Source organism: Artibeus jamaicensis, unplaced genomic scaffold (assembly GCF_021234435.1).
Source record: "Artibeus jamaicensis isolate MK-2021 breed Jamaican fruit bat unplaced genomic scaffold, CSHL_Jam_final contig_3214, whole genome shotgun sequence".
Taxonomy (NCBI): Eukaryota; Metazoa; Chordata; class Mammalia; order Chiroptera; family Phyllostomidae; genus Artibeus; species Artibeus jamaicensis.
Genome location: NW_026521760.1, coordinates 282,941 through 307,506, shown reverse-complemented (window position 1 = coordinate 307,506; position 24,566 = coordinate 282,941). Strand labels below are relative to the sequence as shown.

Sequence of the window (24,566 nt, the reverse complement as noted above, 5' to 3'; positions counted from 1 at the left end):
TTCATGTATATTTAATAATCATAAGTTCATTTTACTGTACTAATTACTTTTATAATTTGACCCAACCTCATCTAACTATGAGGTATGTGTATATATACGTATATATGTACTTGTATATATGGGAGTATATATAAATAACTTGATATAGTTACTAATATTGCTTTGATCCTCTTTCTTCTAGTTGTTTTTAACTGAGTCATCTCCATTGTCAGGTTATCAAAGTAAATTTTGTAGTCTTGCTTTGCTAGTATTCTGCCTTTTTTGTTGTTATTATTATGTTTCTGATTTCTTCTTTCATTGTATAAACAAATCTCAAAGTTATAGACTGGTAGGATTTACTGAAGTCAGATGAAAGTCCTAACTGTAAGGAGAGGATCCTTATATTACAGGTATACGAGATTACGTGATTATAACTAGCCTTACAACCAGTACTATGTGTTTTTCTAAGAGGCCATGAAATAAAAAAATAACATGACAGTATAGTTTGAGAAAAGGTTTTATTATACAATTTTCTTTTCCTCAAAAACACCCTGAGTATTTCTATGTTAAGATTGGACCCTCCTGTCCCATGATCTATACATAATTATTCAGTGTAACTTGATACATTTTTCAAAATTTAGTCTCTTGCATACATTATTTTCATACCATACATCTCAGTATTATTATTATTTTCATATTAAGCCTATCTCAAACATTTTCAGTTGGACTAGACTTTGGAAATTTCTTTAATAATGCAAGTCTAACAGCATTGTTAGTGTATAAACTTGAGTTTATCATAGCTGGAATACTTTCTAGTATAGATATAATAATAAAATACTATTTTTTGAGTAATTAATATTTACTCAGCTCTATGCTTAAGTGTATCTTATTATATCTTCACAACAGTTATATGGGTAGAAGTAATTATCCCAGGTTTATAGATAAGGAAACAGGCTCAAAGAGCTTTATAATTTACATAAGGATAGTGGCTGACCCAGGATTCCAAACACGGACTGTCTGATCCTAGGGTTTCTGCTCAGACCGCCTATTTAAGAGTGCTGTGTTAAGCTGCATGAATGTGAAATGTCAGTTTGACCATTGTTGAGTAAAGCCAAATGAACAAGTTGTTTAGACATATGGAAATCTGTGATCCAGTGATTTTTATACTTAAAAATCCTTTAATTGTTTCTATTGTTTATAAGATATAAATTGTGTTCCCTTTAGTGTATGTACAAGGTCTTTTGTTATCGAGCCATTGCATACTATTTCAGGCTTACCTCTGGCAGCATTACCACTCAACATCATATATACTCCTTACATGTTGACCTTAGTTAAATTGAATAGCTACCATATTCATCCTACCATGATTAGTTATTTGGTACCTTTTATCTTCATTAATGTTTTCCTTCTTACCATTATGATCTTTCCTCTCTGATCCCTGGTAAGTAGCATATTTTTATTTAAGACTGAGCTTTGTTATTTCTCTGAAGCCTTTCCTGACTACTGGTCTCTGCCATTGAACATTACCTTCTTTTTAAAAAAATATTTTATTTATTTATTTTTAGACAGAGGGGAAGGGAGGGAGAAAAAAAAGGGAGAGAAACATCAATGTGTGGTTGCCACTTGCATGCCCCCTCCTTGGAAGCTGGCCGGCCTGCAACCCAGGCATGTGCCCTGACTGGGAATTGAACCAGCAACCCTTTGGTTTATAGGCCAGCATTCAATCCACTGAGACACACCAGCCAAGGCAGAACCTTACCTTCTTTAAGCCTTTCTGTTACATAGGTATATTCTAGAACCTATGCTTTATTATACTTATTTATTTATATGTCTCTTTCTAACTAAACTATAGATTTCTTAAGGGCAAGTACAAAGGCTGTGTGTCTAATTTTTTTATCCTCAGTTTTTAGCACAGTGGGGAACACAGTACATTTTTAATAAGCAATTTTTGAACAAATGAATGACTGTACAAATGAATTAATGGCTAATCTTGATAGGAAAGAAAAGATGATTCTCACAGTTGGTATGATAATGGTGATAGAGTGAATTCTAAGGTGGAATATTGCTACACTTTTCAGGGGCCATTAAGTGTGGAAAACAGTTTCTTGAGGTATCACCATAATAATAATAGCTTCTTGTAGACAATGTATAGTGTATGTCTGGAATTTTGTTATCTTGAACAACCAAACAATTATTGTTGGAAATTTACCCATAAAATTTAGATAGTTGATTTTTCATAAATATTTTATTTCAATGAGTATGATAGATCTTGACTCAAGGACTTTCCTTAAGGAGGTCCACATATACTTCAGTATTATAGTCAATCTAAAGTTAGAAAAGGACTCTTCTGCTTGAAAATTATGAAAAGTAATTAAAAAAAGCCTATTATCACATTTAAGATTCTATTTGCTTTAAAATAGTAATACATTCCTGATTAAAATGCTTATAATGACCAGTATTATCAGAATGACAAAATCTTACACAGGTTAATAGTTTTATATTTTGAAAAATGCCAATTTATCATATTACTCCTTTAGTAATATGCCAAGCTTTAAGTTGGTTCATATTTTCTCTATTTATAATTTAGTAAAATTATATGAGTTAGAGATCAAATGTTCTTTGGCCATCAGAGTATAATTTTAATTGAAGAAATGCTGTGCAATGAAGATATTGAAAGAAAGCTTAATGTTTCTGATATTAACTAGATTCTGTCAAATTTTTATTTGCTTTGGACTATATAAAACAACTTAAGAAAATACACTAAATTAGAATGAGCTATGCTGACATATCATATTCACTAAATAATTTAGATTAAATGAGGCAAATGTTGAGGAGGTTAGAAAGAGTGAAGTTTTCTTTGCTCAAGCTATAAACACTAAGAATTTTAATTTTGTAGGAAGAATTAAGTACTCTGGTCACTCAATTTCTTTATCCTTTAGCCTATTTAATAGTCAAATATTTCTAAGTAAATATGTGATTTAATTTGTGCTGCTGAGAAACAGCAATTAGAAATAGCAATAAAAGTCATATAATGAAATAAGAATACTAAAAAAATCCAGGGATTTTACTGTGGCTCATTATTCATTCAATTTCTGGCAGCCTTCATGATTACAAATCACTTGATTGACTAAATAGACATTCTCAAAGTGAATTATGAATCAGGTTCATTTTTCCTGGTTGATAGTTGGCACATGCTGTAACTCATACTTTGTGATATATCAAATTCTTGTAACACTAATAAGAGATATAATCAACTCTTTATTTCAGGAAAACTAAATTGCCTTTTCAAAAAATGAAATGCAGTTGCTAACATTTTAACAACACAGTGTAATTCCTGCTTTTGTATTCCAGAGTAGAATTCATAATGATGATATAATTTTTCAGATTAAAAACATCTTTAGAATGATTTACCATCAGGCATAAAACTCATATCATTTCTATAGCCTCCTTGAACAGTTGTCTGAGCCTAGTTTGCATAGTTAAATTTCTTCCTTTAGTATTTAAAATGGTCCATAGTGATTGGAATCTTGAATCTTTCCATTGGTAAAACTGAATACAGGGGGTCAATTTTGCTTTGATATGCATTCTGTTCTCTTTTAACTTAGTAAGAATTCTTCATACATAACTACACTGGTAGTTGAATGGCAGAAAATTCTTATAGTACAACTGCATTTTCTTTAATCTTATCCACCTAAGCAACTGAAAATAAAGTGGGTGCTCTTTAATGTGGTATATTCAAAATTTGAGAACTTGAACAAAATTTAGTTATTACCTTAGTAAAATGATGTCCCTTCATTGAAAATTATCAGATATGGAAATGTAGGGCCCCAGTTTTTTAACAGAGTTATTATGAGATCCTCAAACTAATAATAGAATTGCAAAAGATAGAGTAATTATGTGTTCCTAATGAAGGTAAAACCATCAAATTTAATAGAAGCTTTGCATATATAAGGATCACAGAATTATGCTGTCATAATTTACACCTATGTAAAAGCAGACTAATTAGTATCTCAGAGTTCTAGTGCTTTTAAATTTAGTTTCTTTAATGAATAAGATTTATTTATATTATAACTAAAAATTGTTTTGTTGCTATTTTATTGTCTTAAAAAGTATACAAAAATTTTTCTGTACAGAAAAATTAGACTGAATAATAGACTGAGTAATAGTCTATTAACTTATATGAAAATGTAGAATGGTAATGTATAATTATACCTAATTTTATAAACACAATTTTAAGCTAGTTTTTATTTCAGTGTTTTAGTTTCTTAAAAATTGCTTAAAGTTCTTGAATTTGTTATTTAGCCACCTTGAAATTTTATTTCTATTCCCCTAACACCATAATTATGGGATTAGTAGTTAAAATTTCTATTAAACATGTTTTCTGTGATTAAAATTTCATTCCTGATTAGGCAGTTATTTATATGTATAATCCATTATTATTTTCATCTAAAATTATAACTGGAATATTAATCCTCCAAAGATATTTTAATATAAATTATCATGGGAATTGGAATTAAGGAATTAGAAATGGAAAGACAAAATGTCAATTTATTAATTATAGAAGAAATTTTAATTTTTTTATAACATTGGTAGGTTTTGTGAAGTAGCCATAAACTAAACTGGGGCCATTAAATGCTCCATTTTTCAGCCTGGCTCAGTGTGTTTTGAGCTATGTGACTTATCTGTACATTTGAAATGTAGAAGCATTATTGTATTTTAGGTATACTGAAGTAAGTAATATCTGGTAAAATGGACTTTTGTTGCTCTGACCTGGCCCTAAGATTTGGGAATAGAAGCCTGGGTAGAAAGGAAGAGACACAATATATTTTTTAAAATTTATTTAATTGTTGTTCAAGTACAGTTTTTTGTCTTTTACTCCCATCCCAGCCCACCCCCCAGTGCTCCCCACCCCACTCTCATTTCCACCCCCCTTAGTTGTTGTCCATGTGTCCTTTATACTAGTTCCTGTAAATCCTTCCTTTTTTCCTCTGAAATTCCATCCCTTCTCCCTTCTGGTCACTGTCTACCTGTTCTCTATTTCAGGACACACACACACACACACTATATATATATATTTAAAGATTTTATTTATTTATCTTTAGAGAGGAAGGGAACGAGCGAGGGAGAGAAATATCAATGTATGGTTGCCTCTTGTGCATCCCCTGCTGGGAACTAGCCTGCAACCCAGGCATGTGGCCTGACTGGGAATCGAACCTCGATCCTTTGGTTCACAAGCCCATGCTCAATCCACTGAGCTACACCAGCCAGGGCAGGACACACAATATTTTTAATGGCCACAGAAATATAATGAATTTTTCAACTTTGATTATTTGTTTATATTGATTAAATAAAACATATTGCTAGATTGTCTCCATTCTGTGATATACAACCTGATTGCTTCCATGAACACTTCCCTTGAACAATTTAGCATTAGGCCAGTCATTGTGAGACGACATCAGTCTTTTGAAGTGCAAAAGATTTAAATTTTGTTGAGGTCTAATTTGTCCAAATTTTTTTTAATGAATCATGTTTTTGGTGTCATATCTATAAGAAATTTTTGCCATCTTCCTGTCAAGAAGGTGGTATAGGCAGACATGGCTTGCCTCTTTGCACAACCACAATGAGATTACAACTAAAATATAGAACAACCATCACTAAGAACCAATAGAAATCCAGTTGAATGGAAGTCTGACAACTATAGAATTAAAGAAACCACATCCATCCAGACTTGTAGGAGGGGCAGGGATGCAGAATGGGCTGGTCCATCACATGTGTGGTAAATAAAAATTTGGGAGGGATATCTCTGGAGCAAGAGTCCCAGTCTCACACCAGGGCTCCCAGCCCAGGGTTCCAGTGCCAGGAAGATAAGTCCCCACAACTTCTGGCTGAAAAAACTAGTGGGGATTGAGTCAGTAGAAGAAACTCTGGAGCTCCAAACAGTTCCTCTTAAAGTACCCACACATGGACTCACTTACTTTTACTCACTCTCTTGGGGCTCCAGCGACAAGGTGGAGGCTTGAGGGGCACCAGTGGCATGGAGGAGGAGGCTGAGGTGTCTAGCATGTAGGATAGCAGAGGCCATTGTCCCTTTTCTGGGCCCTCTGCCCATAGAACCAGCAGAGTGGTGCCATATCTGAGATTCCATCAAGCTGGCTAACACTGACCTTGGAGACCCCTAGAGGCTTTGCTCCACCCAATTTTACTGGCCCACCCAAGCTGCTTGTCCATAAGAATGGCTGGTCTTGGCTCATAAATCCTATCAAATAAGCAATAGCTGGCTTCTGTGAGCCCTAGCACAGCCAGATTAAATTCACAGCTTGGCTTCTTTACCTGGAAATCTCCAAGTTCAGCACAAGTAGCAGCCATCTCAGATTGCTTTACAGGTGAGGCAGGGTGGCCCCAGGCAAAACACAGGTGGGGGCTGATCTTTGCCTGCATTACTCCAGAAACCCCAGGGGCCAGCTCATCCAGTGGACAGCTACAGATCACATCGTCAAGGCAGTTCTAGCTAATACATAGAAACAAACACAGGGAGGCTGCCAAAATACATAGACCAAGAAACATGGCCCAAATGAAAGAACAGACCAAAACTCGAGAAAAATAGCTAAAGAAAATAGAAATAAGCAATTTATTAGATGCAGAGTTCAAAATACTGGTTATAAGGAGGCTAAAAGAACTTAGTGAGGACCTTAACAGCATAAAAAAGATCCAATCAGAAATGAAGGATACACTAATTGAAATAAAGAAAAATTATAGGGGAACAACAGTAGAGCAGATGAAGTAAAGAATCAAATCAGTGATTTGGAACATAAGGCGGAACAAAAAACCCCAAAACAATTGGAACAAGAAGAGAAAAGATTTTACCCCCCCACCTCCTGCTAAAAAAAAAAAAAAAAGCAAGGCTAGTGTAAGCAGCTTGTGGGACAACTTTAAGCAATGCAACATTTGCTTCATAGGGGTGCCAGAAGAAGAAGAAAAAGAGCAAGAAATTGGAAATCTATTTGAAAAAATAATGAAAGAAAACTTCCCTAATTTGGTGAAGGAGAGATGGGAGGGCAGGTGTGGGAGAATGGGTGAGAGATAAGGGGATTAAGAAGTACAAATAGTTAGTTCCAGAATAGCCATGGGAATGTAAAGTACAGGAAAGGGAGTAGCAATAGAATTTACATGCATAACCTCTGGACATGAAAAGGGTGGGGGGATTGCCTAAGGAAATGAGGATACTGGGTAGAGAAGAGCAAAGGGGGAAAATCAGGACAATTTTAACAGCATAATCAATAAAATATAAATTAAAAAATTTATTTGTTTATTTATATTTAGAGAGAGGGGAAGGGAGGAAGAAAGAGAGGGAGAGAAACATCAATTTGTAGTTGCCTCTCATGGATCCCTTCCTGGGGACTTGGCCCACAACCCAGGCATGTGCCCTGACTGGGAGTTGAACTGGCATCTTCTTGGCTTGGAGGCCTATGCTCAATCCACTGAGCTACAGCAGCCACAGCTCAATAAAATATAATTTTTAAAAAACCCTGAAATTTTCACCTAATTCAAGGTTTTGAAGATAATACCTGGTTTCTTTTTTTATTGTTGTTCAATTATAGTTGTCCCATTTACCTGTGTTTCTTTTAAAAGTTTGTTTTTATCTCTGACATTTATGTCTGTGATTATTTTGTGTTAACTTTGTGTGTAGTGTGAAATAAAAGTCTCATCTTCTGGGCATATGGATATCCAGTTTTTCTGGTAGTGCTCATTAAAAAGTCTGTTCTTTCCTTCAGTGAATTTTCTTTGCACACTTGTTGAAGATCAGTTGAACATAAATATGAAGACTTATTTCTATACTATTAATTCTAACTATTCCAATATATTATTAATTCTGTATTATTAATTCTAATGACCTGTATGTCTACACTTCTGCCAGTACCACATTGTGTTGATAACTACTGACATACCTTTATATTAAGTTTTGAAATTGGGAAGTATAAGTTGTGCAGCTTTGGTTCTTTTTCAAAATTGTTTTAGCATTCTTTTGCAATTCTACATAAATTTCAGGATGGCTTGTCAATTTTCTGCCAAAAGACTATGAAAGTTCTGGTAAGAATTCTATTGAATACGAGTCAATCTGGGAGGATTGTCACCTTAACAATACTGAACATTCCACTTCATGAACCTGGCATCTGACCTTTTGAAGGTAATCTTTTCCCTGCTAGTACATACCCTTCTGTGATTGCTTTTGAGATCTTTCTCTTTTCAATCGATTATAAACAGTTTCATGATCATATGTTTAAGTGTAGATTTCCTTTTATTTATACTACTTAGGAATTCTTTGCCTTCTTGAATATGTGAGTTGATATCTTTCATCAGTTTTGGAAATTTAGTTTATCTCTTCAAATACCATTTTTCATTGAATCTAAAATACCATCAATTGCACAATGCACCATTTTTGTACCACTAAGAGAGAAAAAATACACTAGTGCCCTAATAATAGTATTATGTTATGTATGAATTGGTCATACTGACCCTGGTTGCTTAGAAATTTGTCATTTTCCTAAAGCATTTAATAAACATTTCCACAGTTACATTGCTTGACATACAGTCTTTTACATGTATCTCTGTAAGAAAGTATAGTGCAGTTTTACTTGTATCTTTCTTAGGTCTTGTAAGTAGTTGTTGTTTTACTATAACAAAATACCACAAACTTGGTAGCTTAAACAGACATTTTCTGAAGGCTGGTAAGTACAAGATCAAGGTGCTGGCAGATTTAGTGTCTGGTAAAGACCCCTCTTCCTGGTTTGGAGATAGCCAGTGTCTTGCTCACATAGTGGAGAAAGAGATAATCTATTTCATGTCTCTTTTTTTCTCATTTTTTAAACATTTTATTTATTTATTTTAGAGAGGGGAAGGGAGGGAGAAAGGGAGGGAGAGAAACATCAGTGTGTGGTTGCCTCTCATGCACCCCTACCAGGGATGTGGCCCTCAACCCACGCATGTGCCCTAAACTGGTAATCCAGTGGGCGACCCTTTGATTCTCAGGCTGGCACTCAATTCCCTGAGCCACACCAGCTAGGACTCTTTCATGTCTCTTATAAGGACTACTAATCCCATTCCTGAGGTCTCCACCAATGAGGCCTAATTATATCCCAAAGGCCCTATTTGTAAATACCATCAAATTGGGAATTTGCACTTCAACATAAGAACTTTTGGGAGACACAAGTATTTAGACTGTAGCATATGAATATAATGAGCATTGTGATAATTATTTTAGTTACAGATATTTGCTTCACTAATGTCAGATGGTGTATACACAACAGCTTTTTAAGAACTTTTCTGAAGTAGAGTATACATTGCAATAACTTTTTTTTTACTGTTTTTCAAGTGCAATTGTCTCCATTTTCCTGCCACCACTTTCCTCCTTTCCACCCACAGCCACCTCCCATCCTCAATCCTACCCCCCTTTGGCTTTGTAAGTCATAATTTTAATTTTTTATTTTTAAAAGACTTATAAATTTTTATTTTTTTATATTTAAGTATATTTTATTGATTATGCTATTACAGTTGTCCCATTTTTTCCTCCCCTTTATTGCCCTCTGCCCTGCAACCCCCTTCCCACCAGCATTCTACCCCAAACATTAGTTCATGTCTGTGGGTCATACGTACAAGTTCTTTGTCTTATCCATTTTCTACACTGTTCTTAACCTCTCTGTGTCTATTTTGTACCTACCATTTATGCTTCTTATTCCCTATACCTTTTCTCCTATTTTTCCTTCTTCAGCTCCCCACTGATAACCCTCCATGTGATCTCCATTTCTGTGATTCTGTTCCTGTTCTAATTGTTTGCTTGGTTTGTTTTTATTTTAGGTTCAGTTATTGATGGTTGTGAGTTTGTTGTCATTTTACTGTTATAGTGTTGATCTTCTTTTTCTTAGATAAGTGTCTTTAACATGTCATATAATAAGGGCTTGGTGATGATGAACTCCTTTAACTTGATCTTATCTGGGAAGCACTTTATCTGCCCTTCTATTCTAAATGATAGCTTTGCTGGGTAGGGCAATCTTGGCTGTAGGTCCTTGATTTTTATGACTTGGAATACTTCTTTCCAGCCCCTTCTTGCCTGAAAGGTTTCTTTTGAGAAATCAGCTGACAGTCTTATGGGAACTCCTTTTTAGATAGCTGTCTCCTTTCCTCTTGCTGCTTTTAAGATTCTGAATAGAACAACTGTAATGGCATAATCAATAAAATAAAATTTTTTTAAAAATTGAAAAAAAAAAGATTCCTTATCTTTCATCTTGGGTAATGTAATTATGATGTGCCTTGGTGTGTGCTACCTTGGGTCTAACTTCTTTGGGACTCTCTGAACTTCCTAGACTTCCTGGAAGTCTATTTCCTTTGCCAGATTGGGGAAGTTCTTCTTCCTTTTTTGGGGGGGATAATTTTTCAGCTTCTTGTTCTTCCTCCTTTCCTTCTGGCACCCCTATGATTTGGATATTGGAACATTTAAAGTTTTCCAGAGGTTGCTTAGCCTCTCCTCATTTTTTTGAATTCTTGTTTCTTCATTCTGTTCTGGTTGAATGTCAATTTCTTCCTTCTGGTCCAAATCATTGGTGTGAGTACTGGTTTCTTTCCCTTCACTGTTGGTTCCCTGTATATTTTTCTTTGTTTCACTGTGCATAAGCCTTCATCTTGTCCTCTATTTTGTGACCATACTCAGCCATTTCTGTGAGCATCCTGATTACTAGTGTTTTATCTTGTTATGACTTAATTCTATTTTTGGAGCTTTGATCTGTTCTTTCATTTGGGCCATATTTCTTTGTCTTGGCATGCCTATTACAATGTAAGGGGCAGAGACTTAGGTATTCACCAGGGTGGGGTAACCCACCGGCTGTTTTGTGCTTTTGAATGGGGGGGTCTAAGAGGGAACAATGCTTCTTGCTCAGCTCTCGGCTGACTTTCAGTCACTTCCCCTGCTACCCACAAGCAAATCGGTCCTTTCTGGTGCTGATTCCCAGGTGGGTGGGTTTGTGGAAGTTCTAGGACCCTGTTGGTCTCTCCAGTGAACTCTCCTGTGAGGTTGGGAGTTTCTCCCACTGCCACAGCCCCCACAGGTTTTTTCAACCAGAGATTTTAAGGCTTTATTTCCCCCACACTGTAACCCTGTGTTGTGCTGTCTGTCTTGATTCCCACTTGTTCCTCCCAGTTTATCTGCATGCAAATGTGGGACTGCCTGCTTTGCCAGCTGCCACCTTGTTGCATGTTCTCTCTACCCTGGCTGCATGTCTCTGCCCCTCCTACTGGTCTGGATAAATGTTTTCTCTTGAACTCCTTGGTTGTTGAATTTCCATATAGTTTTATATTTCTGGGAGTTCTGGTTATTTTTTATTTTTAAATTTGCTTATTGTCCTTCTTTTAGTTGTACAAGGAGGCAAAGTGTATCTACTTAGGCCTCCATCTTGGCTGGAAGTCCTATTTATTTATTTTTAGAGAGGAAGGGAAGGGAGAAAGAGGGGGAAAGAAACATCAATGTGTGATTTCCTCTTGCACGCTCCCCTGACTGGGGACCTGGCTTGCAACCCAGGCATGTGCCCTGATCAGGAATCAAATCAGAAACTCTTTGCTTTGGAGGCCAGCATTCAATCTGCTGAACCATACCAGCCATGGTGGTAAATCATAATTTTTAAAATTTACTTTTTAGGCTCTGGCTGGTGTAGCTCAGTGGATTGAGCATGGGCCTGTGAACCAAAGGATCGTGGTTTGATTCCCAGTCAGGGCACATGCCTGGGTTGCAGGCCAGTTCCCAGCATGAGATGCATAAGAGGCAACTATACATTGATTATTTGTCTCCCTCTCTCCTTCCCTTCCCCTCTAAAAATAGATAAATAAAATATTTAAAAATAAAATAAAATTTAATTTAATAAATTTTATCTATTTATTTTATAGAGAGAGGGGATGGGAAGGAGAAAGAGTGGGAAAGAAACATCCATGTGTGGTTGCCTCTCACGTGCCCCCCACTGGGGAACTGGCCTGCAACCCAGGCATATGCCCTGACTGGGAATCGAACCAGTGACCCTTTGCTTCACAGGCCCATGCTCAATCCATTGAGCTACACCAGCCAGGGCAAAATTTACTTTTTAAACATGTACAATGTGATGATTTAATATACATACATATTGTGAAATGATTACCACAATTGAGTTAATTAATGTATCCATCACCTCACATAGTTACCATTTTTTGTGGTGATGTCACTTAAGATGTACTGTCTTAATAAAACTCCAGGATACATTAACTATAATACTCACATTAGGCCCCTAGAACTTATTAATCTTATAACTAAAAGTTGTACCTATGACCAATGTCTCCCCATTTTCTGCCACCCTCACCCCTAGCAACCACTGTACTACCCTTTGGTTCTATGAATTTGACTTTTTTAGATTCCACATATAAGAGATCATATAGTATTTCTTTCTTTGTCTGAATTATTTTGCTTAGCACAATTTCCTCAAGTTTCACCCATATTGTTGCAAATGGTAAGATTCTCTTTTTTAAAAAATATTTTATTAATTTATTTTAAAGATAGGGGAAGGGAGGGAGAGAAAGAGAGAAACATCAATGTGTGGTTCCTTCTCAACTCCCCCAAATGGAGACCCAGCCTGCAACCCATTCATATGCCCTACTGGGTATCAAACTGGCAGCCCTTTGGTTCTGACACTCAATCCACTAAGCCACACCAGCCAGGGCTAAAGTCTTTCTTATTGAATTTATTGGGGTGATATTGGTTAATAAATTACATAGGTTTCACGTATACAATTCTATAATACATCATCTGTATATTGTATTGTATGTTTACCACTCCAAGTCACGTCTTCTTTCATCACCATTTATCCCTCCTTTACCCAATATTTGAAGTCTTTTTTTAAATCCTCACCTAAGGACATGCTTATTGATTTTAGAGAGGGGGGAAGGGAGGGAGACAAAAAGGGAGAGAAACACTGATATGGAAGAGCAGCATTGATCTGTTGCCTCTTGCACATGCCCTGACTGGGAACTTTCTGTAGTACCTGGACCTGGAACCAAACCTGCAACCCAGACATGTGCTCTGACTGGGACTTGAGCCTGTGACCTTTTGGTTTTTGGATGACACTTCAACTAAGTGAGCCACATTGGCCAGGGCTAATATTTGAAGTCTTAATGGTCTTTCTCAATTGTATTTCATTTATGGCACCTTTTGCCCACAGTGCTTTGTTTCCATGCATGCTTGGTTGTCTTTTTCATTGCTATTGCAAAATTATTTGGAAGTCCTGGAGGCTTAGAATAAAGTTACCTTCTTATAGGGATAATTTGCATTTGCTTTTGCCAACTGAAGTAATGAGAACCTGGTCAGCAAATTCCCATAAGGATCAGCCTTGGCCAAAGATTTTTGGTAGTGGAAGACTGGGAGTTTTATGGTTTTAGGCATTATATTTTAGTTTTTAACCCATTTTGAGTTACTTTTTTGTGAGTGGGATAAAATAGTCCAATGCTATTATTTTGCATCTGATAATAGAGGTTCCTCTCCCCCTTTCCTTTCCTTTTATCCCTCTGCTCCTCTCAATGCCAAAGCAATCTTTGCCAAAGTCCTAGGGGTGAGGTTGGTAGGGGGAGAACAGATTTCATTCTAGGTATTGCCCTTGAAGTCTAACTTAATGTGGAGACCTTTTTTTTATTTAGACAACTCCCTCTTTAGATGGGGCTCTTTGCCTTCCTTTGTTCTGAACTGAAGCTTATATTTGCCAAGTAACAAATGTCTTAAAGTCAAAATTGGCTTACACATTTGATGTTCTCCCTACTAGAGAGATAGCACTGGGCTTGATATTTCATTCAGAATTTGACCTGCTAGTTCTCTGTTATGTCAACTCAGTGCTTTAAGGTGATTGTATTTTTATAAAAATTCTGCATCTTTAGTTTTCATCAGGAGAAATGGCCTCAAATAGTGGTTCTCAGGTAGGGGTGATTCTGCTTTCAAGAGACATTTGGCAATGCCTGGATTTTTGGTTTTTACAGTTGGGGTTGGGGGAGCTAGTGGTATCTAGTTGATAGAGACCAGCAATCCCTCTAATCATTCTACAATGCATAGGACAGCCTTCCACAACAAAGAATTCTCCATCCCCAATTGCTAATAGTGCCAAGGTCTAAATAACTTAGCCTTCCATTACTGAAAATAGAAGTTCAAGAAGTTAGTTTATAATTTAAAAATTTGGAGGTTTGGTATGTGAAATAGAATTTATGAGAATTTCTGTGTGTCTAGGGCATGAGTCTGTGGTAATACTACAAACCATCAAAATGCTTGTAATAATGCATAAAGGAAAGAAACATAATAGAGGTTGTCTCAAGTCAGACAATACTTCTAAACCTTTATGTGGCATTACTGATAACTTTTAATGCTTAGAAAAACTTTTTAAAGTACCAGTAATTTTTAAAAATATTGAGCAAGTATACTAGAGGAAAACCTAAATTGTCTTTCTAAAATATTTATATAAAAGGATATTACAACATGATTGTCCTATGAACAGGAAATCCAATAGTATCCACTCAAACATGTAGAAGAGTGTTTAAAATAAAAATTTGAGGTTTCAATAAATTGTCATATTTTCACAAATTCACTTTATATTAATTTATATCAATTTTTAAAAAAAGATTTTATTTACTTATTTATTTTTAGAGAGAGAGGAAGGAGAGAGGGAGATATACATCAATGTGTGGTTGCCTCTCATATGCCCCCTACTGGGGACCTGGCCTGCAACCCAGGCATGTGCCTTGACCGGAATCTAACCAGTGACCCATTGGTTCACAGGCCTGCACTGAATCCATTGAGCCATACCAGCCAGGGCAATTTATATCAAGTTTCATATTCCAAATTACAGAAAATGTCCTAAATCAATTTTTTATTCATGAATATTACTGTTGAGATCACATATTTTGTAGTCAATAATTTTGTAATAACTATGTGGTGCCAGGTTGGCATTAGACTTATCAGAGGGAATCACTTCATAAGTTATATAAATGTCTAACCACTATACAGTACACCAAAAGCTAATATAATATGAATGCCAACTGTAATTGAAAAACAAAAAATATTAAAAAACATTTTTTTAAAGATAAAAAAACATTTTTATATAGTAGACTTTTTTTATAAAACAGGACAGTGAGTTTTTATTTTTATTACTTGTTAAATTATCACCCAAGGATATATTTATTGATTTTAGAGAGAGGGGGATGGAGGGGGGAGAGAGGGAAAGAGAGAAAGGGAGAAACATCCATGTGAGAAACATCAATCGGTTGCCTCCTGTATGTGCCCCAACCAGGGATCAAAATCAAAACCTAGGTATGTGCCCTGACTAGGAATCAAACTTGCAACATTTCTGTCAATCGATGCTCCAACCACAGAGCTCAGCCAGGGCTCATATGGTATTTTTTTATCCTGATACTGTCTGACACTACTTAATGATGGGAATAATGGGGGTACTTTAGGAAAAATGCATTGTTAGGTGATTTCATCATTGTGTGAACATCATAGAGTTGTACTTACAAACCTAGATCACATGGCCTACTCCTATAAATGTATGTACTATATGTCTTTATCTGACTGGCAGTGTTAATGGGTTTGTTTACAGTTAAATCACCACAAAAACGTGAGCGATGCTTTGTACTAAAACAGTGATTTTCAAGATTTTTCATCTCATGGTACACATAAATTCATTACTAAAATTCTGTGGCATACCAAAAAAAATATTTTTGCTAATCTGATAAAAATAGATATAATTTTGATTTATTCACCCCAGATGGCTATTGTTGTGTTGACTTATAATTTTTAATATTATGGCTGTAATCATTTTTTAAGTTGACAATCTAAGGGAAAAGAGGTCATTGCCCCTGACTCAATAGTCAGGTATTACATATTTTATATATTTTAAAGATTTTATTTACCTATTTCGAGACAGAGGGGAAGGGAAGGAAAAAGAGAGGGAGAGAAACAGCAATGTTTGGTTGTCTCTCACACACCCCCCTATTGGGGACCTGGCCTACAATGCAGGTACATGCACCGACTGGTAATCAAACTGCTGACCCTTTGGTTTGCTGGCTGGCACTGAATCCACTGTGTCACACCAGCTGAGAGCTACATATTTTAAAAATTCTTGCTGGACACCATCGTGCCTCTTGTAGCACAGTGGTTGAAAATCGCTGTGCTAAAATGTTATGACAGCTATGACATCTCTAGAATAGGAATTTTTCAGCTCTATTATGATCTTATGGGACCATTCTCTAGTGACCAAAACATCCTTATTGACCAAAACATCCTTATAGGGCACATGATTGTATTTGTTGTCAGGGTCAAAACTAGGGTGAGGTGAACAATGCACTTGCCTCATGTACAAAATCCACAATGAACAGAATATCTAACTTTTAAATAAACACAGTTACTAACAGTGCTATGCTATATAGGTGTATCTCATAGATATTGTGGGTTCAGTTCCAGACTTTCAGAGTAAAAGGAGTATCACAGTAAAGTGAGTCATAATCTTTTGCTGGTTGGATGGTCTTGCCAATTTGTAAAAAACTGCAATATTTGTGCAGTGCAATAAATTGAAGTACAATAAAACAAGGTATTGGAATCTAAGGCAAAAAGAAAAATCAATAATACTATGAATTTCTTTAAAAATTTGATATTTTCATATAGATTCATTTTAATTGTTTTTTTTTAATTTTATTTAGTTATTTTTCAAGTACAGTTTTTTGTCTATTTTTCCCATCCCAGCCTCCCCCGCCCCTTGCTCCCCACCTCCCTCCCATTTCCACCCCCCCTTAGTTCTCGTCCCTGTGTCCTTCCTATTTGTTCCTCCAAATCCCTCCCCCTTTTTCCCCTTAACTTCCCTTCCTTCTCCCCTCTGGTCACTATCCCCTTGTTCTCTATTTCAGTGTCTTTGTTTTTTGTTTTTTTTTTCTGCTTGCTTGTTTGTTTTGTTGTTTAGCTTCCTGTTAAAGGTGAGATCATATGGTATTTGTCTTTCAGCACCTGGCCTATTTCACTCAGCATAATGCTTTCCAGTTCCATCCATGTTGTTGCAAATGGTAGTAGCTCCTTCTTTCTCTCTGCAGCATAGAATTCCATTGTGTATATGTACCACAATTGTTTAAAATATTGCATTAAATATTATTTATCTTGATTGCTGATATTTTTGGCTTCCTCATAAATTTCCACCTGAGGTAAGAGCCTAGCTTCTCTCACCTTAATTCTGGCCCTGCTTGTTGTTGAGATATTCTGGCTAGGTGGATAACACGTAAAGAGGGTGGGGCTGACACTAAATTTTATTTTTAGGGCAGGAGAGGTGCTAGGATTGTTGTCCTAATGTCATAGAGATGGAGAGGTTTTGATAGACAATGACGTTGTGTTCAAGTATTCAGTTATTTCTAATTATACTTTGAGTGAAGACTGTTGTTCAGGAGATTGAAGGTAAAATGGAAAGGTTTGAAAGATATACTAGGCATAGCAGTATGAAATTGAGTTGGTAATTTCATCTAAGAGAGCAGGCATATAGAAAGCTGTTGATTGATGTTTTGAAGGAGGAAGCATAGTCACAAGGCTTAAAACCATAGTAGTCAAGATTAGAGTTGTGATTTCTGCTGAGAGAGATTGAAGGACATGGGTTAACATTGCTATTCCTAGGAAGAAAAAGGTTGATGAGAACTCATTCTTTTTGACTGAGGTACATAAGAGACAAGGGAACCCACAGGAACTTGGATTTGGTCATCTTGTTTGTCATGGGAAGAGTGTGGCTCATGGAAACCAATTTGTTAGCCTTTGCCACCCTGTGCTCCCCTTGCTTATTATGATGAATGACTAAATAATAAGTGCTGAGTTTGCATTGAAGCAGTTTGGGTATTACTTACTTCTGTCAAAATGAACTCAGGTACAAGGGTAGGAGCAGAGCCTATACATAGAGGGTGGGGGAATGGATGAGCACTAATGGAGAGTTGGGGAAGCCTGAGGCAGGACAATTGAAATGAGGGCTAATGTTGGAAAGTGTTTTGAAGTATTTATTTTTAAATTGTTAAAGTGAAAAACCTATTTTCTTCTGTTAAACCAGTCATATGTTCATCATCATAAGCAGTCACATACATATATGCACAGTGGAATAGAGTGACTATCTTCTTTACTGGTGTTCCCATGCTTTTCCCCCCTAGAATATCTCAATTCCAATTGCTTTACAACAATTTTATTGTATTTTCTAGTGGGCAAAAATGCCCATTTGTGAGTGTGTGTGTGTATTTTAAATGTTTTTAAAGGAAAATTTATTTTTGCATGTATATTTCTAGGATATGTTCTTGTTTTAGATTTTAGCATAATTCTACTAAAACAACGAAAGGTTACGTTTAATTTAAGTGTCGGAAATCATATTAAAAATACCTCTATCTTTTTTCATTATAGAAGAAACACTGAAGGCTTCAAAACAATTTTTGGTACTGGAATGTCAGAAAATTAAATGGGTGCTGGTAGTCAGATAGTATTCCATGAGGACAGCCTCTTGAGCCTGGCTGGTAAAGCATTAGAGCTATAAAGAATGATGGAATTTTTAAAGAGTCTCTGAAGAGTGGGATAGAGCCCTTGAAATACAAAGAAATAAAAAGAAACAGAATTCAGCAACAAACATCTTTATGGACAATAGACCTCAGCAATACTCTAAAAGATCTTCCCTTTTTCCCCCTTTTTAAACGGATGGTACACACTCATCAGATGTATTCTGCCTTGGTCAAAGAGGACATCCAATACTTATGACTTCCATTTTCTTTTTCATGTCATGTTTACCCCCAGTTCCCAAAAGAAAATTTTGGAATATACATGACATCAATGACAAATATAAAATATAATTTTGGAAATAATACCAATGATTTTTAGAAAAAACACTAAGAATAAGCTTCCCTTCCCCATCTATTTATACTATCACAAAAAGAGGAAAAAAATAAATTAAAAGACACAGGAAATAGGGAATCAAATATAGGAAAGAGAAAAAAGGAATTGCCAGAGTGAAGGCAAAGCAAAGCCCCGAAGCAACAACAGCTCTGTGGTAATCCCAAAAAGCAACTTTCCCAGACAAGAGCACGACAGTAAGAGAAAACGAGGAAAGTGCCATTTGGGAAATGATTTTTTCATGTAATATGCCTAACATAACTGTGTTGATAATCCAAGCAGTGGTAACCACCCCCCCCATAAAAGTATTAATGGGTGTTTACCCATGAATACTCTACCTTAGAGATTCTAAGTCAAACTCTTAGTATAGCTTTTACACCAGCCTGGTGCTAATTTAGTTATTTCCCCAGGAGTCCTCTTTGCTTTGCAGGATCATAGGAGTATCCTTTGGGCATAAGGCCCTTCTAGCTCCTTTTCCTTACTATTTGGATTAAGAATATATTTTTAGCCCTGGCTGGTATAGCTCAGTGGATTGAGCATGTTCCTGGGAACCAAAGGGTTGCTGGTTCAATATCCAGTCAGGGCACATGCCTGGGTTGCAGACCAAGTCCCCAGAGGGGATTGCACAAGAGGCAACTAACCACACATTGCTGTTTCTCTCCCTCTCTTTTTCCTTCCCTTTTTCTCTCTCCTAAAATAAATAAAATCTTTTAAAAATATGTATTTTTAAATATTAAATCAGGAAAATAATTATCTTTCTCCTTGGAATTACATGATTTTATTTTATTTTATTTATTTTTTAAAAATATTTTATTTATTTATCTTTAGAGGGGAAGGGAAGGAGAGAGGGAGAGAAATATCAATGTATGGTTGCCTCTCGTGAGTCCCTGCTGGGAACTGGCCTGCAGCTCAGGCATGTGCCCCGACTGGGAATTGAATCTCAATCTTTTGGTTTGAAGACCCGTCCGTGCTCAATCCACTGAGCTACACCAGCTGGGGCTGGAATTACATGATTTTAAAATATGGAAATCGGATTTATTTACACCAAAATGTTTCACTATAATTCTGCTTTCTTTTAATGTTAAACTGAGAAAGCCTTTGTTATTTCTTATATTAATCCCATTGGAAAATCTTCATTTTACTTTTCATTGAGTGTATAATAGTCCATCTTAGAAAAAAATTTAGTGTAAAATAAGGAGACTCATAATTGTAGGTAAAATATAAGGTATGACTATGAAGTGGTATAGCCACTATGAAAAACAGTATGAAAATTCCTCTAAAAATTAAAAATAGAGTTAACAGGCCGACAGTGTCCAGAGGGGAAAGGGGAGGGAATTTCAGAAGAAAAGGGGAAGGGTTTACAGGAACAAATATAAAAGACACATAGATAAAAACTAGGGGTGGTGGGAATGGGAGGGAGTGGGGGAGGGCTGGGATGGGAGTAAAAGACAGAAAACTGTACTTGAACAACAATTTAAAAAATAGAGTTATCATATGACCTAGCAACCCCTCTTCTGGGTATCTACCCCCCAAATTGGAAGATATATGCATTCCTATGCTCATTGCAACATTATTCACAATGGCCAAGACATGAAAACAACCAATGTTTTTTTTTGGATAGATGATTGGAAAAGAAGATGTGGTACATATGTGCCATGGAATACTACTCAACCACGGGAAAATATTAACTACTGCCCTTTACAACAACATGGATGGATCTTGAGAATACCATGCTAAGTGAAATGCTAAGTCAGATAGGAAAAGTCAAGAACCATATGATTTCACTCATATGTGGGATATAAAACTGAAAGCAACAAATGAACAAACAAGAGAAACAAACAAAAAATACTCGTAGACACAGACAACAGTATGATGGTTGCCAGAGGGAAGGGGGTAATAAAGAGTAAAGGAGATAAAATACATAGTAATGAAAGAAGATTTGACTTTGGGTGATGGGCACACAATGCAATGTATAAATAAGGTATTATAGAATTATATACTTGAGACCTATATAATTTTATTAACCAATAAGTTTAATTAAAAAGAAAAAACCCATAAAGTATGATATTAAGAACCTGGATTGTCATCCTCACTCTATTAATTTACTAGCAAAGTGACCTTGGAAAAATTAGTTGATCTTTCTTATCTTTAGCTTCTTCATTTGCAAAATAGGAATGATGTTACCTCACAGGGTTATTGTCAAACTCAAATGAGATATTTTTGAAGGTGCTTTATAAATATATAAATATTATAATTTGAAATAATATGTCATTATTATGTTATAAGTTTTTTGTTCTAAGAGCATCCATGGTGTGAGAGTCAATAAAGTTAAGTCACATTGCTTAAGTTCAAATTCCAAATTTTTTGTTTGCTAGAGGTCTGACCTAACCTCACATAGCTTCACTTTCATGTTCTATGAAATGAGAATATAATAGTATCAATCTCATAGGGTTGTCATGAAGATTAAATAAGATAATCCATATAAAATACTTCCAACAGTGTTCGGCGCATTCAAAAAATGCTACCTATCAGCACCATCATCATGATTGTCCTTTGATTAAAAAAGAAAGCACTTTTCCTAAATTAAAAACTGTATTTACCATTTATCAAGTGGTAAATTATCAAATCAACTTCATTTTGTCATTAAATTATCAGCACAATTAATTTTCCTTAGTGGTGAATACATATGTAAATACAAAGATACAGTTTTCTTTAATGAAGAACATTCATTGACGTAGTACATATTTTAAATAGGTATTCCTGCCTTGGCTGGTGTGGCTGAGTGGACTGAGTGCTCCTGTGAATCAAAAGGTTGCTGGTTCAATTCCTGGTTGGGGCACATGCCTGGGTTGCATGCCAGGTTCCTGGTTGGGGGCATGGTTTGGGGGCATGCAAAAAGCAACTGATGACTGATATATCTTTTGCATATTGATGTTTCTCTTCCTCTCCTTCTCCTTCCCTTCCCCTTTCTCTAAAAGTAAATAAATAAAATCTTTAAAAAATAGTAGGTATTCCTGATAAGTTTTGTACATATATTATTTTGGCAAATTTAATTATATTTTGAGTATAGTAAGGAAATTCAGAAAATAACTTGTGCAAATAAAACCATTGAATAATAAAGGACCCTTTGAAATGTGATTGCTCACTAATTTATTCATCCTTAAAATAAATTTTTCATATTTAAAAAAGAAATCTGACTATATTTATACTCGCTAATAACTTATGAGAATTAATTAATTGTATAATCTATTTTAAAGGAATCACAAAAATGATCAAAGAAGCAGCCTTGATGGATCAGTTCAAACATGCTGGAGACAACGAATTAAATCAAGTATTTCTTCAGGTAAATGCCTAATGTAAGCTAAAGTCTGACCAAACAAAGACTAAAGTTTGAAAATGCATGAATAACTAACTAAAAGATTGTGATTTTTGTTGTGAACTGATAAATTTAGCAATATCTGGGGTAGTGTAATAGTTGAGATTAACTTCTAATACTTAGGTTAAACTTTTATCCTTTTTCTCTCTTACATGGAAGGCATGACTTTTACCACTTGCAGCTCAAGTATGATTGCTTTCACATTTTGTGTTAATACTTTGGTGAAGTGTACAACATAAAGTGAATTAAATGATTGATGATTGCTACACAGTCCAACGCTGATTTCAGCCAGTCAGAATGTTGCAGTGTTTGGCTTAATTACAAGAAAAGTCTGAGACACATGGTTTCTGTGACAACCCAGTTCAGGTGACCTGGGTATGTCCTGCCAAGGTGTTTCTGTGGAATAAATAAGCTGTTTGTAAACAGAATGGCTAAGCATATTCTCACAAGATTTCAAGTTCACAAAGTATGAGGCAACTGGATAAAAGGTGAAAGGCGAAAGGTAATAAGCCATGTAGGCTTGTTCTTTTGTGGAGCCTTTGGCTGCCTTTCAGACTGAGGTCTTGGAAACAGTTCAGACACAGGCCTTTTGCCAAAAGACTACTGAAGAGTTGGCTCAGGCAGGATTCTATTACAAAGTCCTCTCCCTCTCTTTCTCTCACTCTTTCTGTCTCGTGTCCTGCTGTGTGAAATTTATAAAAATGTAAAGAATTATATAAAAACTAAATATATACATAAAGCAGCCAAATAAATTCATGTTTTATATAAATAAATTTAGAATAACTTTTCCTTTTAAGGTCCATAATTAAATTTATTATGATAAACACTTGCAAAATTGTTTGCAAAATACATTTTTCTTTTTTAATTGTATTGTTTCATTACCATTTAGTCACCTTATATCCCCTTCCCCTAAAAGCACTACATTGTTTTGTCCATGTGTCTTTTTTCCTCAGTTCCTCCACTCACAACCTTCTCCCCTGCATATCTCTCTCATCCTGCTCCCTATCTGAGTCTATCTGTATGTTCAGTCTGTTCATTAGATTCTACATGAGTGAAAGCATATGATATTTGTCTTTCTGACTGGTTTATTTTACTTAGTATAATGTTATCTGATCCATCCATACTGTTGCAGAGGGTAAAGCTTTCTTCTTTTTTGTGGCTGAGTAGAATTCCACTGTGTAAATGTCCCAAAGTTGTTTTATCCACTCATCTACTGATGGACACTTCAGCTGCTTCCATATGTTGGCTATTGTAATATAATATTGTAGTACTGTAATATAAATGATGCTGCAGTGAACATAGGGGTGCTTATGTTCTTTCAAATTCGTGTTTTGGGTTCCTTCAGATGTATTCTCAGAAGTGGGATTGCTAGATGGAAAGGCAGATCCATTTTTAATTTTTTGAAGTATCTCCATACTGCTCTCCACAATGGCTGCACCAGTTTTCATTCCCATCAACAGTGCAAAATAATTTCCCTTCCTCCACATCCTCACCAGTACTTACTGTTTGTTGGTTTATTGATGATAGCTACTCTGACAGGTGTGAGATGATATCTTATTGTGGTTTTAATTTGCATTTCACTGATTCAAGGTGATGAATAACAAAGTACATTTTAGAAAAAGATTAAGTATATCTAAATAACAAAGAAGAGTAAAACCATTGACAGAAAAACTCAGGGCAGTTGTAGGCTTTTAAAAGAAGCAGTATATATCTACTCTACTTAAATCATCAGAGGCATTCTTTAAACAGCCTAGTGAGATATTTTAATTAATGAGCTCTTCTACAAGTATATGTTATCTATTGAGTGTTAAGATTTGCCGTGTGTTATAAAGAAAAAGATATAATTAGGCTTCCTCGAAATTTCTTCTCTCTCTCTAGATTTATTGCTCTTATTCTTGCTCAGAGTAGGAATTCATTTCAGGAGTAAAGAAACAAAAAAAACCAAAGTAAATGTTAGATATACCTTCTCTGGCATTAAAACTTGTCTTGAAGAGCCTTCTTTAATTCCTTGACTATTATATCTGCTTGCTTTACTGGCTTGCTCTGTCTTGTTTGAACACTACTACCGACCCAGGTAGAACTTTTATCATGGTCAATTTTGGTATATTTTCATCCTTGGTTGAAATACTTTGTTAATAAACTTATAGGACACTAAATTGTCTTTAGGTTAGAAAAGGTGGGGAAAGGAACACTGAAAAGATGGCAAAAGAATTATTCCCAAACACAAAGTATGAGCCATAGAATATTTAACCATAAATCTACTTTTTGGGATGGTAG

The 24,566-nt window shown here is 35.7% G+C and overlaps 1 long non-coding RNA gene across 1 annotated transcript in view; it reads left to right on the top strand.

The window, feature by feature from the left end:
* Positions 1-24,566, top strand: part of LOC128627137 (uncharacterized) — a 176,592-nt gene that overhangs the window by 14,148 nt on the left and 137,878 nt on the right. Inside the window, exon 3 of the long non-coding RNA XR_008391248.1 lies at positions 22,171-22,256. This is a non-coding gene — a long non-coding RNA (uncharacterized LOC128627137). The remainder of the gene's footprint in view (positions 1-22,170; positions 22,257-24,566) is intronic.